The sequence below is a fragment of the Macrotis lagotis genome, chromosome 2 (genome assembly GCF_037893015.1).
Source record: "Macrotis lagotis isolate mMagLag1 chromosome 2, bilby.v1.9.chrom.fasta, whole genome shotgun sequence".
Taxonomy (NCBI): Eukaryota; Metazoa; Chordata; class Mammalia; order Peramelemorphia; family Peramelidae; genus Macrotis; species Macrotis lagotis.
The window spans coordinates 33085726-33102404 of NC_133659.1; the positions used below are offsets into that span (position 1 = coordinate 33085726).

General features: G+C 45.9%; 1 protein-coding gene and 3 non-coding genes across 4 annotated transcripts in view; 3 read left to right on the top strand and 1 right to left on the bottom strand.

The window, feature by feature from the left end:
• The window catches only part of ARMH1 (armadillo like helical domain containing 1), a 62141-nt gene that overhangs the window by 18887 nt on the left and 26575 nt on the right, over window positions 1-16679 (bottom strand). The gene's annotated exons all lie outside the window — the stretch shown is intronic.
• On the top strand, window positions 435-550 carry LOC141515607 (U5 spliceosomal RNA). The gene has a single exon (XR_012476370.1). It is a non-coding gene; the product is annotated as a U5 spliceosomal RNA (small nuclear RNA).
• LOC141515612 (U5 spliceosomal RNA) lies at window positions 3194-3309 on the top strand. The gene has a single exon (XR_012476375.1). It is a non-coding gene; the product is annotated as a U5 spliceosomal RNA (small nuclear RNA).
• Window positions 8153-8267, top strand: LOC141515611 (U5 spliceosomal RNA). Its single transcript, XR_012476374.1, has one exon. It is a non-coding gene; the product is annotated as a U5 spliceosomal RNA (small nuclear RNA).

The following is a 16679-nucleotide window of genomic DNA, read 5'->3' on the forward strand; positions in this document are numbered from 1 at the left end:
TCCCGCACTAGAGGGGACCAGGAAGGGAACCCACTATTAGAAGCTATAAACTTCCAGGAATTTGTAGAGGAACTGAGGGTTGAGGATGGGGATGGAGGGTGTGTGTAGGGGGGTCCCTTTAGCCAAATCTACTGGCAGAGGGAAAGATGGAACTGGAAAGTGTCAGACAAGGTCTAAGTGGGAGAGTTAGGGTTCGAATCTAGGTCCCTGATTGACTGCAAGAGTCGGGGTGGAGGGTACGGAGAGGCTCAGGAAGGGCCTCAAGGGGAGGAGGCTCCAGGCTCCTCCTGCCTTTGGACTCTGGCAGTCAACCTTGAGATCGAGTTTCTGAGCTTATTTGCATATTCACAATTCTTTGCAACCCTGGTGGAAACTCGCCTTGACTTTACCGGAGGTGGTGTCTCCTGGGCAGGTGACTGTGGCGCAATGTCTGCATACTCTGGTTTCTCTTCAAACCGAATAAATCTTTCGCCTTTTACTAAAGATTTCCGTGGAGAGGAACAACTAAGAGTTCTTACTTAATTTTTAGAAGCCTTGCCATTGCGAGGCTCTGTTATGTAGTTGAAAAAATAGAACGTGTTTCAGGTGGCTCTGATTCCGAGTTTTCTCTAATTCTTTTTAATTCAGTTTTTTGTTGCATTTTCAATGTTACTTGCTGTTACGTTGTCCATATGGACCTTCTGTCTGAAAATCTTCCCTTTAGAATTACCTGTTTGAGAGCAGCCACCTAGGACCTAGGTGGTGCAGTGGATCGAGCCCTGGAGTCAGAACAGCTGAGCTGAAATTGGACCTATAACACTTAATAATGTCCTAGCTGGGTGATTTTGAGCACCCCCCCCCCCCAAGTCATATACAGACTGCTCAGCCTGGTTCTGGAGCACACTTCAGTCTGGCTCTCCTCAACCTTCCATCTCCAAGATCTAGTCACAGTGACCTGCTAATTCTTCTTTGCCCTGATGGGTATCTCCCACCTCCACGCCTTTGCACTGCCTCCCAAACTCTGCTCATTGCTATCTTTCCAAATTCCTTGCTTGTTAGATTCCTTGGAAGCACATCTCAGACACTACACCCCACATAAAGATCTTTCTTGGTCCTCCTAATAATGCAGGCTTCTTCCTCTTGAAACAACTGTTTAGGTCTGGATTTGAATGGTTGGAACCTCACTGATGCTTCACGGTGCCCTCAGAAGGTCGTCTCAGAGATCTATGGTCCTGTCCTGCTTCACATTTGTATCCACAACTTGTAGAAAGACACGCAGATGACCCGAAACTGGAAGAACTAGCTAACAAGCCAGGTGACAGGAATCAAGATCCCCAAACTCCTTACCACATAGACTCTCACCTGCCTTTCTCAGTTCATAATCCAAGATGACCCAGTAGCCTTATGGTGGCCACGTCCCTCTCTTGAGTCCTCTGCAGTTTACAAGCCATGGAAACCCCATATCTTTTTCAGACTAATAGCTTTCTAGATTGGCCACGCTTCTCTCACTCGAACCCAAGTATAAAAAATCTTACCAGGACTCACTTGCCTTTCTGTGAACATAAGCCAAGGCAGCCCAGTAAGCATTATGGTGACCATGTCCCACCATTGATTTCTCTAAAGTTACGGATCATTGAAACCCCCAGCTCTTTCTCAGATGAACAGCTGTGTGGATTAGCCTTGCTTCTTCAACTCTAACCCAAATATAAAAACTTACCAGGGCTCTCACCCGCCTTTCTCTGTACACAATCCAAGATGGTCCAATAGCATTATACCGGCCATGCCCCACTGTTGATTTTTTTGAACTTTTATAGATAATTGAAACCCCAGATGTTTTTTTTTTCAGAATAACAACTGTCTGGCTTAGCGAGACTTCTTCCACTCTGACCAAGTATAAAACTTTTCACTTATCCCTCTAAATCATCTCATAAAAGGAGTTGAGACCTTTCTCTTGTCATTCAGAGGGTTGACTCTCTATTGATTTATTAGTCAGACGTGTCTCAGAGATTATGGCCTTCAAAGACCAGAAAAGTCAGTCCCTTTCATTGGGTTATATTATGTTAATCTGATGAGGTGGGACAAATACACAGATTAGACACCCAGTCATTTCAAGAGAAGGGGAGAGAGAGAGACAGAGACAGAGAGAGAGGAGGGAGGGTTCAGAAAAGTTCTTAAAAGTTCTTGCATAGGAGGGGGCAGCCAACTAAACTCTTAATTGGGTAAGAGTCATCTCTAGCAACCTTGCAGGTGAGTTCCACTGTTATTCCCTTTACAGCTGAATAAGTGAAGTGACTTGCTCAGGGTCATACAGCTAATAAGTCCTGAGGTAGATCTGAAATTTGGTCAATTGAGGCACAGTACAGGCCAAGCCCAGATAGAGATCTGCGGCCCTCCACTCCAGACACCAGCCCAAATCCCAGAATGACTGAGTCAACCAAGTCGGAATCCGTTCTCTCCGGCCCCGACCGCGCCGCTGGGCCAGGATAACATCCGAACCTTTGTCAGATGGCCTGGTCTCCTCTTGGGAAGCTGTCCCTGCCTCCCTGCCACCCTGCCCCGGGCAAGCAGCCTGGTGCCAAAGGGAGCTGGGGCGATTCTGCCCCGGCGGGTTCTCCGTGAAGCCCGAGGACCTTTGCTGCCCACGTTCACGGGCCGGCCCGGCCTCCGAGCGGCTCCTTCTAGTCTCCTGCAGTCTCTCCTCGCGGTACCGATGCTCACAACGGCGTTTTACAGACAAGGGAAACCGAGGCTCGGGGCAGTCCCACACGGACACGTGTGCAGAGGGCTTCCTGACCCCCAGCCTGGAGGTCAAGGCCGCCCGGCCGCCCGCACTTGGATGGGGAACCGAGGCGGGTCGGGCGGGAGGAAGAGGAGGCGAGGCTGCCGGATGGGGCTCCCTGGGCCGGGCTGAGCAGTCCGCGTGCCTCGTCCGGCCCGGGCCAGGCGCGCCCCGAGCGGCGGGGGCGGGGACGCTGCTTTGCATACCCACAAGACAGTGCGGCAGCGCGCGAAGTGTCCGCGGAGAGCGCCCCACTCGCGGGCGCCCCACGCCCCTCCGCCACGCGGGGACGCCGGCGGCTCCCGGGGCGGCTCGTGGGGCGCAGGGGCTCGGCGAGGACTGGCGGGCGGGAGGGAAGCTCCCCGGGCAGCCTTCGTCACCGTGAGCTCAGTCGGGGTGCTGCCGCTGGGCAGGGCGGCGCGGCGCGGCGTCGGCATGCTCTGGTTTCTCTTCAGATCGCATAAATCTTTCGCCTTTTACTAAAGATTTCCGTGGAGAGGAACGACCAAGAGTTAATACCTAATTTTTTGATGTCTCGCTCCGGCGAGGTTCACAGAACGTTCCAAAATAAGTTCCATATTTTCCCTACAATTACGATTTCTACGTGTAGCGTCAAGATCGTTCTGTGGTCGTTGACAAGACGAGACTGAAGTTGCTCATCTAATCTATTTTGAAAACAGTTGTGTTTTGTCCCCTTTTGTTTTTAAGCGGCGGTGGTTTCTAGAACCCGCGACGGAGGCGGGTTTTGTGTCCCGAGCTCCCCGTTTCCTCTCCTTGTAAGTGAAGGCAGAGTCGCGTGAGCACCCCCAGGTAGCAGTCGGTCGGGCAGGAAGACGTGCCAACGGGCCTGTGAGGCTTCTTTCCCCCTGGACCTCACTTGTTTGACCTTATCTCTCCGGTGCTGCGGATTCCGTTCCCTACAAGGAAGGACCCGAGTGCTCCGGGAAGGCGAGGTCCCCAGGCTCCATTGCTCTCCCCTCCCGGCTGTTGGAAATGGTGGAGACCGCCTCCTTTCAATAATGGGGCTGAAGAGCCCAGTGGCTTTGGGCAGTCCAGGCTAGCTACGGACTCGTTCTGCGGACCGCCGAAACCCCCAGATCTTCGGACAAACTGCTCCCTAACTAGGATTCCCCCGGATTGTACTTGCAAAGTTGAAAAAATGGCCTAGAAATCACTACAAACTAGTAAAATATAAATTAAAGGCGATCCTGAGGTACCAAGCCACCTTTATACCCAAAAGACCTCAAGAAAGTGATGTGAAAGGGAGATGACACGTGCTGGAGGGGAGGTAGGAGAAAGGCACTTTTGTGGACTGCTTCTATTCTGGAGAGCAATTGAGTCTCATACCCCCAAACCCATTAAACTGGGCTACCCTTTGACTCACACCCTTGGAGGTCTGTGCCTCATGGAGATCAAAGACAGAGGGAAAAGACCCCTATGGACAAGAATGTTGATGGCAGTTCTTTTCATGGTGACAAAGAACTGGAAACTGGGGGGCCATTCACCGTGGGGGAGGGAGATGACTGAACACATTAAGGCATATTAAGATAATGGCCTACCATTGTCCTATAAGAAAGGATGAACGGGATGGTTTTGGTGAAAACTGGGAAAAGTTATATAAGCAGATTCAAGAAAATAATTCACAAAAAACAAAGAAATTTGAAAGACTTGGGAACTCTGAATACCATGACCACACATGATTCAGAGCACGGACGAAAATGCTACTTAGCTCATGCTGGAAGTGATAGACTAAAAGATGCAGAAGATGCAGAACATATTTTTTGGATTTGGACGAAAGGGCAATTTGTATTGCTCAATTACGATCATTTGTTACAAAGGTTTTGTTTTCCTTGGGGGGAGGGAGAAGAGTATATAAAAGGGAGGAAAATGCTTGATAATTGGAAAACATTAAGAAATCCCTTATCAGGGGGCGGCTAGGTGGGCAGTGGATAAAGCACCGGCCCTGGAGTCAGGAGGACCTGGGTTCAAATCCAGTCTCAGACACTTAATAATCACCTGGCTGTGTGGCCTTGGGCAAGTCACTTCACCCCATCTGCCTTGCAAAAACCTAAAAGCAATAACAACAACAACAAAATAAATCCCTCATCCTAGGAAGGAACTGGAAGTCACTGGAATTCATTATTATAGTGACAGGTCTGGAAATCGTCTTAAGGTAAATGACTTTGGCAGTAGTGTGGTTGGTAGACTGGAATGGAGAATTTGACAGGGAGACCAATTAAGAGGCTGTTAAAATAGTCTAGGAGAGAGGTGACAAGGGCCTAAAATAGGGTGGTAGCTCTGTGAGTGGGGAGAAGATCAGATGAGAGAAATGTTGTCTAAGTAAGAACAGGAAGATTTGTTGACAGTAACTTGATATGTGGGGTGAGGGGGAGTGAGAAATTGAGAATAAAGCAAAAGCTACAAATCTGGAAGAGGAAAAGGTTGGTGATGCCTTTGAAAGAATTCGGGTTGAGTCTTTTTGGGGGGAAATAATGAGTTCAGTTTTGAATATGTTGAGTTTGAGATAACTCTGGGCTATCTGCTCCACTTGATCTTATTGGTCATTTGGGGATAGGTTGATGTGGAAGTTATGGCCAAGAGATTCAAGCCATGGGACTGGGAGTGTATAGAGATAAGACTGGGTGGCCTAGGATAAAACATTATTGATTATTACAAAGTTTAGAAGAGGAAGGAAGATTCTTTGAGGTCATGTAGTGTAGGGGCTTGGAAAGGCAAACAGAAAAATTTACATTTTATTCAAGAGCATGAATTCTTTAACTTTTTGTATGTTATGAACCCCTTTTCAGAATAAGATTTTAAAAGGAATAAAACAAAATACATAAGATTACAAAAGATACCAATTATATCAAAATATTTAAAAAGGAGGGCAGCTAGGTGGCGTTAGTGGATAAAGCACCGGCCTTGGAGTCAGGAGGACCTGGGTTCAAATCTGATCTCAGACACTTAATAATGACCTAGCTGTGTGGCCTTGGGCAAGCCACTTAGCCCTGTTTGCCTTCAAAAAAACCTAAAAACAAAACAAACAAAAAATAAAACAAACAAAATATTTAAAAAGTCCCTCCCATTGAGGAGATATAATAGGGATGATGAACACTGAGGGCACTGAGAAGGGGGTTAAAGTAAATCAGAAGAGAGAAGTATCAAGAAAGTCCAGGGAGGAGAAACTGATTGGTCAGAAGGGGCTGATGAATGACCCCAAATGCAGCCAAGAGGTAGAAAAGGATGGACGTTGACCAAAAAACCTCCCAACAGATGTGGTGATGAAGAGCACCTGGTCAGCTTTGGAGAGGGAGAGGACTGGAGGCAAGAGGAAACAGAAACAGGGGGTTTGGCTGAAAAGGAAAGGAAAGATTGAGAGTGATAACTTGAGGGGTTTTTTATTTTGTTTTAGGATGGGACACATTGGCGCATGTAGGAAGGCAGTAGGGAAGAACCAGTAAGGAAAGGCTGAGTTTTGGAAAGAGAGAAGAAAGAGGACAAATTGCTGGGGAAGCAGGTTAGAAATGATATCAATAACAGAACCAAAAAATTTTAGTTAACTAAAAAAAAAAATGTAGGGAATTAGAAATAAAACAGAAAAAGAACCTGAAGAGGGGTTGCTCTTAGCAATGAGAAAGGAATGATGAAATCAAATTGGGCATTAGACGCTTACAAATTTAGTGGTGTGACCCTGGGCAGGTCACATATCACTGATTGCCTAAAAATAAAATGATGAGATGGGGATCCCTTTTTGTTTAGTTTTTCTTTTTTTGCAAGGCAATGGAATTAAGTGGCTTGCCCAAGGCCACACAGCTAGGTAGTTATCCAGTGTCTGAGGCCGGATTTGAACTCAGGTACTCCTGCTTCCAGGGTTGGTGCTCTATCCACTGTGCCACCTAGCCACCCAGGGACTTCTTTTGTTTGTATTTGAAGCTGTTGATTGAGCTCTTCAGAATTTTCAGTCTGTTCTCTCTTTTGCTTCTCTGTCTTTTCAGTTATTCATCATATGTCAGAGAAAGAGGGAGAGAAGAAAGAGAGGCTTTCAAGAAGACAGAAAGTGAATGATCTGATTGCTTTGTAGAATGGTGAGGTCCTCAGCTCACAAAGACCACGGAGGAGGAAGAGGCAGGAGGAGGAGGAGGGTGAGGAGGAGGAAGAAGGGGCCAAGAGCCAGGTAGGAGGAGGAGGAGAAAAGAGATAGGAGGGGAAAGAGAAGGAGAAGAAGAAGGGAACCTCTGTGGCTCAGGAGGATGGAGGAGAATCAGTCAACAATTAAGAAGAATTTATTCAGCCCTCACCATCTGGCAGAGACACTCTGCTAATCCCGCCACAATTTTAGTTTGCTGTAAAGGGATTACCTTTACAATTGAGGAAAGGTGCAGGGGTGGGGCAGTGGTGAAGTGACTTGCCCAGGTTATACAGCCAGTAGGGCCTGAGGGTGGATCTGAAATTTGGCCAATTGCAGACCCAAATCTCCGGCCACGGAGCCTAGTGGCCTCTAGATCCGGTACCCCGAGGGGGGAAAAAAAAGTCAACAGAACAGGGCCAAGCCCAGATAGAGATCTGCGGCCCTCCACTCCAGACACCAGCCCAAACCCCAGAATGACTGAGTCAACCAAGTCGGAATCCGTTCTCTCCGGCCCCGACCGCGCCGCTGGGCCAGGATAACATCTGAACCTTTGTCAGATGGCCTGGTCTCCTCCTGGGAAGCTGTCCCCGCCTCCCCGCCACCCTGCCCCGGGCAAGCAGCCTGGTCCCAAAGGGAGCTGGGGCGATTCTGCCCCGGCGGGTTCTCCGTGAAGCCCGAGGACCTTTGCTGCCCACGTTCACGGGCCGGCCCGGCCTCCGAGCGGCTCCTTCTAGTCTCCTGCAGTCTCTCCTCGCGGTACCGATGCTCACAACGGCGTTTTACAGACAGGGAAACTGAGGCTCGGGGCAGTCCCACACGGACACGTGTGCAGAGGGCTTCCTGACCCCCAGCCTGGAGGTCGAGGCCGCCCTGCCGCCCGCACTTGGATGGGGAACCGAGGCGGCTCGGGCGGGAGGAAGAGGAGGCGAGGCTGCCGGATGGGGCTCCCTGGGCCGGGCTGAGCAGTCCGCGTGCCTCGTGCGGCCCGGGCCAGGCGCGCCCCGAGCGGCGGGGGCGGGGACGCTGCTTTGCATACCCACAAGACAGTGCGGCAGCGCGCGAAGTGTCCGCGGAGAGCGCCCCACTCGCGGGCGCCCCACGCCCCTCCGCCACGCGGGGACGCCGGCGACCCCCAGGGCGGCTCGTGGGGCGCAGGGGCTCGGCGAGGACTGGCGGGCGGGAGGGAAGCTCCCCGGGCAGCCTTCGTCACCGTGAGCTCAGTCGGGGTGCTGCCGCTGGGCAGGGCGGCGCGGCGCGGCGTGGGCATGCTCTGGTTTCTCTTCAGATCGCATAAATCTTTCGCCTTTTACTAAAGATTTCCGTGGAGAGGAACGACCAAGAGTTTTACCCAATTTTTCGAGGCCTCAGTCCGTTGAGGCTAATTATGCTGTTGCTTAAAGAAAAGAATATTTTCGTTTCTTTAGGACAGAGTAAAATAATCTGTGTCTCGAGACATCTGAATTTTGTCTTTAACAGCTGCTTTCGCTTTTCAGAACAACGTAGCTCCAGAAGAGCCGTGGAGCCTCGCCTTCTTTCTGAGTCGTGTTTACTGCATATAGGAACGTGGTGCCCAGGTCCTCGCTGTACTCTAAGGCCCCCTCGGCCCTCCTCACGCACGGCATCTACGGTCATTCTCGGGGTGCTCTCCGCGTGATTCACGTCGTCCTAGGGTCCCCAGGACTGAGTGGGGTAGAGAACGGCAGAGAGACACGTTAAGTGGAAGTGATCGGGCTTCCTGGCGGGGCGCCCGGAGCCTAGAATGCCCAGATTTCACTAAAAGCACTTCTCGCCCACCTTCCCGCCAGCTGTGGGCATCTCTACGGCATTGTGCGTTTCTCCATTTGCTCTAATTAACGTTTTCATGGGTGGCTAGTGTAGTTCTGGGGCTGGAGAACCTGTTTACCGCAATCGATCCATACTTTGTTGCATCAGTGTTTGCTTCTACGAACAAAAAAGTCATGCACCAGACCGGCTCTCCCTCCACTTTCACCTTGGCTTTTTCAAATTAAGCAATTTGCCATCCGGAGCATAGCTGACTGATTATCGTTGCTGTCCTTGAAGGTTACTGACAGCATTGCCAAGAATATCATACTATAAAAACACGGGAGCGAGCACACAGCCCTGCTTCCCTCCGACGGTGATTGGGAAAGCGTAAGAGCGGCGTCCATCATCCAGATCTGGGGTAAGTATGTTAGGAAATTGCTGCACACGTTCTGATGAACTTTTCTGGCTGACCCGATTTTACCGTAATTTTCCACGAGCCCTCATGACCGACAGTATCAAAGACTTTGATCAGATCAGTGAACACTGTGTACAGATCTCTGGTCTACTCCTGGCATGTCTTCCGGATTTGTCGGGCAGCAAACACCATATCGATTGCTGCCGAGTCCTTCCCGAAATCATGCTGGCTCTCGGGTCGATGGTCATCTTCCAGATGAAGGATCAACTTCTTATGAAGGACTCTAGCAAGAATCTTGTCAGCAAAGGCTAATTGTCACAGAACAATCTATTTCCTTGCCTTTCTTTATGAGATGGACAATGGAGGTATCATTGAACTCCAGGGGTATGACCACCTCTTGCCATATAACCCAGAAGAAGTGAGCTTTGGCATGAGCACTGGACCCTCTCCGTTGTAAATCTGCCAGCTGGAATAGAATCAGCACCAGTTGCTTTGCCACAAATGAGAAGCCTAATAGCATTCAAGTCCTCTTCTACAATTGGAAGTCTGGCTAGGAAAGCACTGACTTCAGCCTGAGGTATATGGTCAGTGGCTTCAGCATGGGTTGATGACAAACACTATGGAAGCCTTCGGCCTATCCCTCAAGGATCAAGGATTTATCACTAATAAAAATGGTTCCATTAGTGCTGAGTAGCTGAGAAGACCCAAAGATCTTTGGCCCATAAATAGCCTTCATAAAAACCCTTTGGCTTATGATCATAAGCATAAAACTGAATTTCACTTGTCTTCTTACTGAACTGAATCCTGCAACTCTAAGTCTGCACTTTACTTCTGGTGGAGTTAAACATTGCCTTCTTAGAAGTGGAATTCTTGTTTTTTATGTAACAGCTTCTGAATTTTCCCATCATTTTCACCAAACCAATCTTCTTGTTTGTGAATGTTATGACCCAGATGATCAAATCCGGTGCTGTACACTAAATCTCTGAAAGTTGCTCACTCCTTTTCCGCTCTACTGTTGCCAACTGTGGTTTGGCTCAACTTTCCTTCCAAATTAGTAATGAACTGTTCCCACTCAGAGAAACACTCCGAACGGTTTGACATTAAGTCTTCTGGTAGTTGTCTTGTCTTGGAACTGTCACTTTTGTTGAATACAGATGTTTAGTTTGGAGAGGATAAGTCTAAGATCATCCTTACTCTTTCATTTTTATCTGTCCTTTCTCCTTGTGATGAATTAGACCCCTGTTTTATCCGAATAAGTATTTATCAGTTTGATACGATTCCACATGGATAGTGATTGTAAGTCCTGCATATTAGGCCCCAGAGCTGTAAACTGCAATCTGTAAATGCCCTTATTAATAGGAAGCTAACTAGAGGACCTTCAGCATTGCTTTTACTTGTTATATGGGTTGGAGGTGACCCAATGGCATGGGAACTCCTCCCCCCAGATATTTTTGTTGCCTTTCCACCCCTTGTCATCGATTTTTTGCCCAACATGGGGAGATGACCATATGCACTTGATCAACATGTGACCCTGTTTGCTGACCTGTGGTCTGCCTTTCTACTGGTTCATCAGCCCATGTAGATGTTTGTTTGTTTTTGCAAGGCGATGGGTTTAAGTGTCTTGTCCAAGGTCACACAGCTAGGTAATTATTAAGTTCTGAGGCTGCATTTGAACTCGGGTTCTCTGATTCCAGGACTGGTACTGGATAGTCCTACAGGACTATCCACTGAGCCACCTAAGCCCATATAGATGTTTTGACATCTGTTTATCAGCCCAGTCCATGGGTCCACTCATCAGTTCAGTAGGACTTCCTGAAAGGTGAAGATAGATCTATCAAAAGACCAATCATCAGAATTCTGTGTTGTGTTGTGCAGACCTTTCTGGAGGATCAAGGTCAAGACCTATCAGCCAATGAGACTCTGTATTTTACTTTGACTCTTCTTTATCACCTGGGTATCAAGTGCTATAAAGTTAAGACCTTAGAAGAAGGGAATATGTCAGACCTTGAGGAAAATCTGAGCTTCACTCCATTAAGGGAGGCACAAGGACTCTTTAATAAAGTGTTATTGGCTCAGAGCTCTACCTCAGCTTCTTTATTGTAGGTTGGACAATTTTGGATTCTATAGCTTATAATTTTTTTAATTTTAAGGCAATGGGGTTAAGTGACTTGCCTAAGGTCATACAGCTAGGCAATTATTAAGTGTCTGAGGATGGATTTGAACTCAGGTCCTCTGGACTCCAGGGTTGATACTCTATCCACTGTGCCACCTAGCTGCCACCTAGCTATCCCCTTCTTACCTTATAATGACAGTTAACTAAATGGTATTGTTTGCTCCAAGGGCACATCCATGAACTTTATTGCATCTAAGTAAATGGAAGGCACTATTGATGATGATGAGAAGGTCATGAGATGCACAAATCTTCAGAGGTGGGTGACCATTGTTGTTGCTGTTTCTGACTCCATTCTTCCTAAGGACTCCCTTCCATGTCAACCCAGAATTATAAGCTTGTTCTCTTTTGGCACACTGATGATGAGCATCATCATGTCTTCATAAAATTTTTCTTTGACCTCATCAGGATTCATGGTGGGAATATACTCACCTCCAAGCAGCAATTGCATTATCATGAGCCTGTTATTCACTCCTTTTGGTAGGCATACAAGCCTACTAGATACAAGTGGACTAGATCAGTTTTGATTGTAAAAAAGCTTCACAACAAAAGTTGTTATTCTTTCATTTCTCTTGGATTTTGTGTTGTTCATAAGTGTGTGTGTGTGTCATAATGAGTGGAATCATCTTTGCAAAAATTTTTGTACAGTTTTTTGGTGTTTCAACCTCAGGGTGAAATCCCCACCTGTCTTCGTTAAATAGACCATTTTCAGGGCACCTTTTCTAGGCCCTTCCTTGCACCAGGAGGTGAACAGTGCAGTCCTTAAAAAAGGTTGCTCAACAGGACCAGAAAAAACATTATACACACTACAACAGCATTGGGTGATGCTCAACTATGATGGTCTTGCTCATTTCAGCAATACAATAATCAAAGACAATTCTAAAAGACTTGGGATGAAAAATACTATCCAAATCCAGAGAAGGAACTGTGGAGTTTAAAATACAGACCAAAGCTTACTATCTTCAATATTTAAAAGCTGTCTTATGTCTGTCTTTTTCTTCTCTCTAATTTTTTTTCTTGCACTTAAATTTGATTCCTCATTTACATGATTAATATGGATCTCTGTCTAGCACAATTACACATGTAGAGTCTATATTAGATTGCTTTTTTATCGGGGTGGGGAAGGGAGGGAGGGAGAAAAATGTAAAACTCAAAACCTTGCAAAAAAAGTTGGTGAAAACTATCATTACATGTTGTTGGAAAAACAAATAAATAAAAATATTGAAATTTTTTAAAAAAAAGGCTGCTCAAGGTGGATTTTAGAAAGGCCTGGAAAAACTTACCTGAATTGATTGACCTCAAGTGAAGTAAGAAGAATCAGGAGAACATTGTATACAGTCACAGTAACATTGTTCAATGATCAACTACAATAGACTTTTGTGCTTCTCTGCAATACAATGATCCAAGAAAAATCCAAAAGACATGAAAGAAAATGCCTTCAATATCTAGAGAAAGAACGATGGAATCTGAATGCAGATCAAATTAGACTATTTTCACTTTTTTTGGAGTTTTCTCTTTTTGTTCTGTTTCTTCTTTTACAACATAACTAATATGGAAATATTTTCATGATTGTACATGCATATCAGATTGCCCACTGTCTTGGGGAGGAGGAAAGGTAGGGAGAGAAGGAAAAACATTTGGAACTTAAAATCTTATAAAAATGAATATCTTTCCATGTAATTGGAAAAAAAAATAAAATGCTATTTAAAAAAAAAAGGCTGCTCAGACCCCCAGGAGTTGCTAAAATCCCATGCTGCTACAGTCCAGTGGGAAGACAATGGCCTGGGCCACCTGTGTGCAGGGTTGTGACTACAACTCCTGGTGTATCTGTATCTGCTGCTTTGTCACTTGTCTGTCACTACAGGGTTTGATTAAAGTTAGAAATGGCAAGTGGTACGTAAAACTGAAATTCTCTGAAGATTTAGGTGACTATGAGTCCCTAATTTGTCATTCTCCTTATTTGTTATTAGATTCATAAGGTTAGTTATTGGTAGATTTTAGCAGAATGATCTCGGAATCTCTGCAAGTGACTTAGAACCAGAGAAGCCCATCTATTGAAGGAACCCCTTGCAGAGTTGGTCTGAATGAGGCTTATTCCAGAATGTTCAAGGGAAGGTATTGCCAGCTAGTTACTTGGAATATCTGGGATCCAACATGGAATGTTGCTGATTAAATAGACATTGGGAGTGGGTTATCAGGTTACAAGGAGATTTATTTTTATTAAATATTGATGATCATTATTGTATTATTCAGTTTTTTGTTTCATGATGTTTATATTTGCTGAATTTTCTTGGTTTTCTTGGTGATATGTAAACCTCCCTTAAAGTGGTTTGATTTATAACCTGGGTTAATTTACCTCTAGAGCCTATTTAACAAGGTTTGCTTCCTTCCTGGGGAAGCTGATTGGCACCCAAAGTACATTGAGCTCCTGGAGCTCAGGAAGACTTCCTGAGTTCAAATGTGACCTCAGAAATGGACCAGCTGTGAGACCCTGGCCATGTCACTTCATCCTGTTTGCCTCTGTTTCCTGTAAAATCAGCTGCAGAAGGAAATGGCAAACCACTCCAGTATCTTTTCCCAAAAAAACCCAAATGGAGTCACAAAGAGTCAGACGAGATTGAAAAATGACTCAATGACAATAGTTCCCTCAAAGGACATGTGAGTTTATGACTCTGATTAACTAAGTTTGTTTAATTTTTATGACACTGAAGGAACATGGGATTATTTTTTTTGTTATGCTCATGACTACAGTACACTTATTTCCGACTGCAGGTTTAAATCCTGAAGTTTATAGCCATTAATGTTGACTCAGATTGATTTGGCAGGAGCAGCTGAGATTAGGATGAATTGTTAAACATAGAGGAAATTTATAGGTCCGATTGTGGGCTTGATTAGCACTTAAGGGGAGGCTGTACAAAGTCATCCAGTGAGTGATCCCGATGTTTTAATCTTGCTCAGCCTTTGGTGCTCAGTTATCCTGCAGGAGAGGGTTCTGGGGTCTCATCTGCAGACTAATCCCCTCACTTGAGGAATAAGCCTATCTCCCAAAGATACTGTAGCTACAGAGGCACTAATCTCACCTCCTCCTTGAAAGGTCTAACCCTCATATAGAAATTACTTTGAACTCAAAAGCAGCTGGAAGTTGAATTCTGCTGCCTGGCCCCATTAAAACTGCTGGGGTGCCAATGCATTCCTTTGTCTCATTTCCTGAGTTTGCCTTTAATTGCAGAGTGAGACCCAAATTAGGATTTACTTTTTTTTTCCCCTGAAAAAATGTTTTTTCTTTGGTGACCAGAGCAACATCATTTTAATTACAAGCAAAGATAGTTTTCAACATTTATTCATTTATAAGTTTGTTGTTCTACCACCTTCCCTTTCCCTTCCCTCTTCAAGGTACTGACTGGTCTAAGAACACTGGCCAAGTAGGGAAAGACCAGGTGATGGAGGATTTTAAATACCAGAGAACTTTATATTGGCTCCTGGTTTTAAAGAGGGAACCACAGGGGATCATTGATAAGGCCAAGGAAATAAGTGTGAACTTGTCAGACCCACAACGTAGTAAAGTCATCCTGGACACCAGAGGAAAGTTCTAGTGGGGAGACGATTGGGTCAAGAACAATTAAGAGAGTTGATAATTAAAAGAGAGGATAAAGAGAAGCTTTGGAAAAGTTTTGTGGGACGTGAAATAATGAAGCAATTAGAGAGGAATGCAAGGGCTGTTTTGCTGCAGTAAGGCCCCAGTTGAGTTCTTCAATACAGCTAGAGTGCATTATTATGAGCTTCTAGTCCCAGGAATTTGAAAGTAGGAGAGGAGGAGGTGGATGATGGGAGATTTGGCAAGAGAGGACCAGGGAATGAGGGCTTTGGGAGCAGAAGTGAGTGGAGTTGACACAGCTAACCATGGGAGCAAGATTGGAAAGGGAGAAAAGTAGTCAGAGCTAATGGGCTGAGAATGTCCTGAGAATGTTCTCTCATAAGAAAAGTGGGCAAAACTGAGGCAAAGATGGGAGGTGATGAATTTGTTTAAATAATCATACATAGGATCAAAGATTTAGAACTGGAAGGAACCTCATGGTCATTTTGCCTAATACTCTTATTTTACAGCTTAGGAAACTGAGGCTCATCAGTGTCTCTTGCTAGGAATAAGAAGGTTTTATGGAAGAATCTGAGTAGCTAGTCCATGCTGAAATTGAGAAACCCTTTTATTTGTTTAAGGGGGAAGGTTTTGTGATTGACTTGAGACACCCAAGGGAACAGGAGGTAGGAACATGAGAAGAGTCCTGGGGCAGCCGCAACAACCTCATGTGAGACCAGAACTGAAAACTCCAAAGCAGGAGTGAGAAGAGCAGAAAAAAGGAAAGAATATTGGATGTTGCCAGGGCAGCTTGAGTGAGATGCAGGCCATGATGGCCAGGACTCCTGAGTCCATGCCCTGGGGCAGTTCCAGGATCAGATCTGCTCTGATGAGTTTTCTGCCAGTCAGACAAGGAGGCACCAATTAGCTTGGATCCTGGCAGAGTGTCCAGAAAAGAGGAGGGGCTGGAGAAAGGGCTGTCAGGTATGAGATTACAGGTTGCCATCTAGTTAGAGTGGACCTGGGAAGATGAGTGACTTGCCCAAATTCACATAAGTGACAGAGTTGATTCAAAGGTAGGCCCTTTAATTCTGGTCTATTCTTCATAGTATCTCTCGGTTCCTTTTATATTTTTGAAATCTTTTTAAAATTCTGAATTTAACAAAATATAAAAAAAGGATATTTCCATATACATAATAACATTATGTACTGATGAACTGTTTGCTTTTCTTTTTTAAATCTATGTAATCCAACTTCTACCCAATCTGGGGCAGTTTGTCTGAGGGACAGGCCTAAACTTCCTTGCATTCTAGGGAGAGACTGAAATGACTCAAGATGAATTGAGAGAATGTGGAGCAGATGCTGCCTATTTGCCTAAGTGGTGGGGTTGTTAGAGGACCTGGGGAAGGGGAGGGGGCAGGTGGGGTTCATGAGAGACAAGTGAGGATGTCTATAGGGTTCCACAGAGCTGCTAACAGGTAGAGGAAACTGCTCCCCGCCCAATTCTTTGGAAAAGACCCTAATGTTGGAAAGATTGAAGGCAAAACAAGAGGGGACAGCAGAAGAAGAAATGGGTACATAGGAATGATGCCTTGTCTTGCCACCACACTTTGGAATATTTGGACTAGAGCTCAGATGCCCTATTGATGTGCTTTGGTGTCTCTAATGGCAAAGAGGTTTCAGATGCTCATAACAATGATACAGGTAGGGGCAGCTAGGTGGCACAGTGGATAAAGCACTGACCCTGGAGTCAGGAGGACCTGAGTTCAAATGCGACTTCAGACACTTACCAATTACCTGGTTGTGTGACCTTGGGCAAGTCGCTTAACCCCATTGCCTTGCAAAATCCCCAAACACAAAAAACAATGG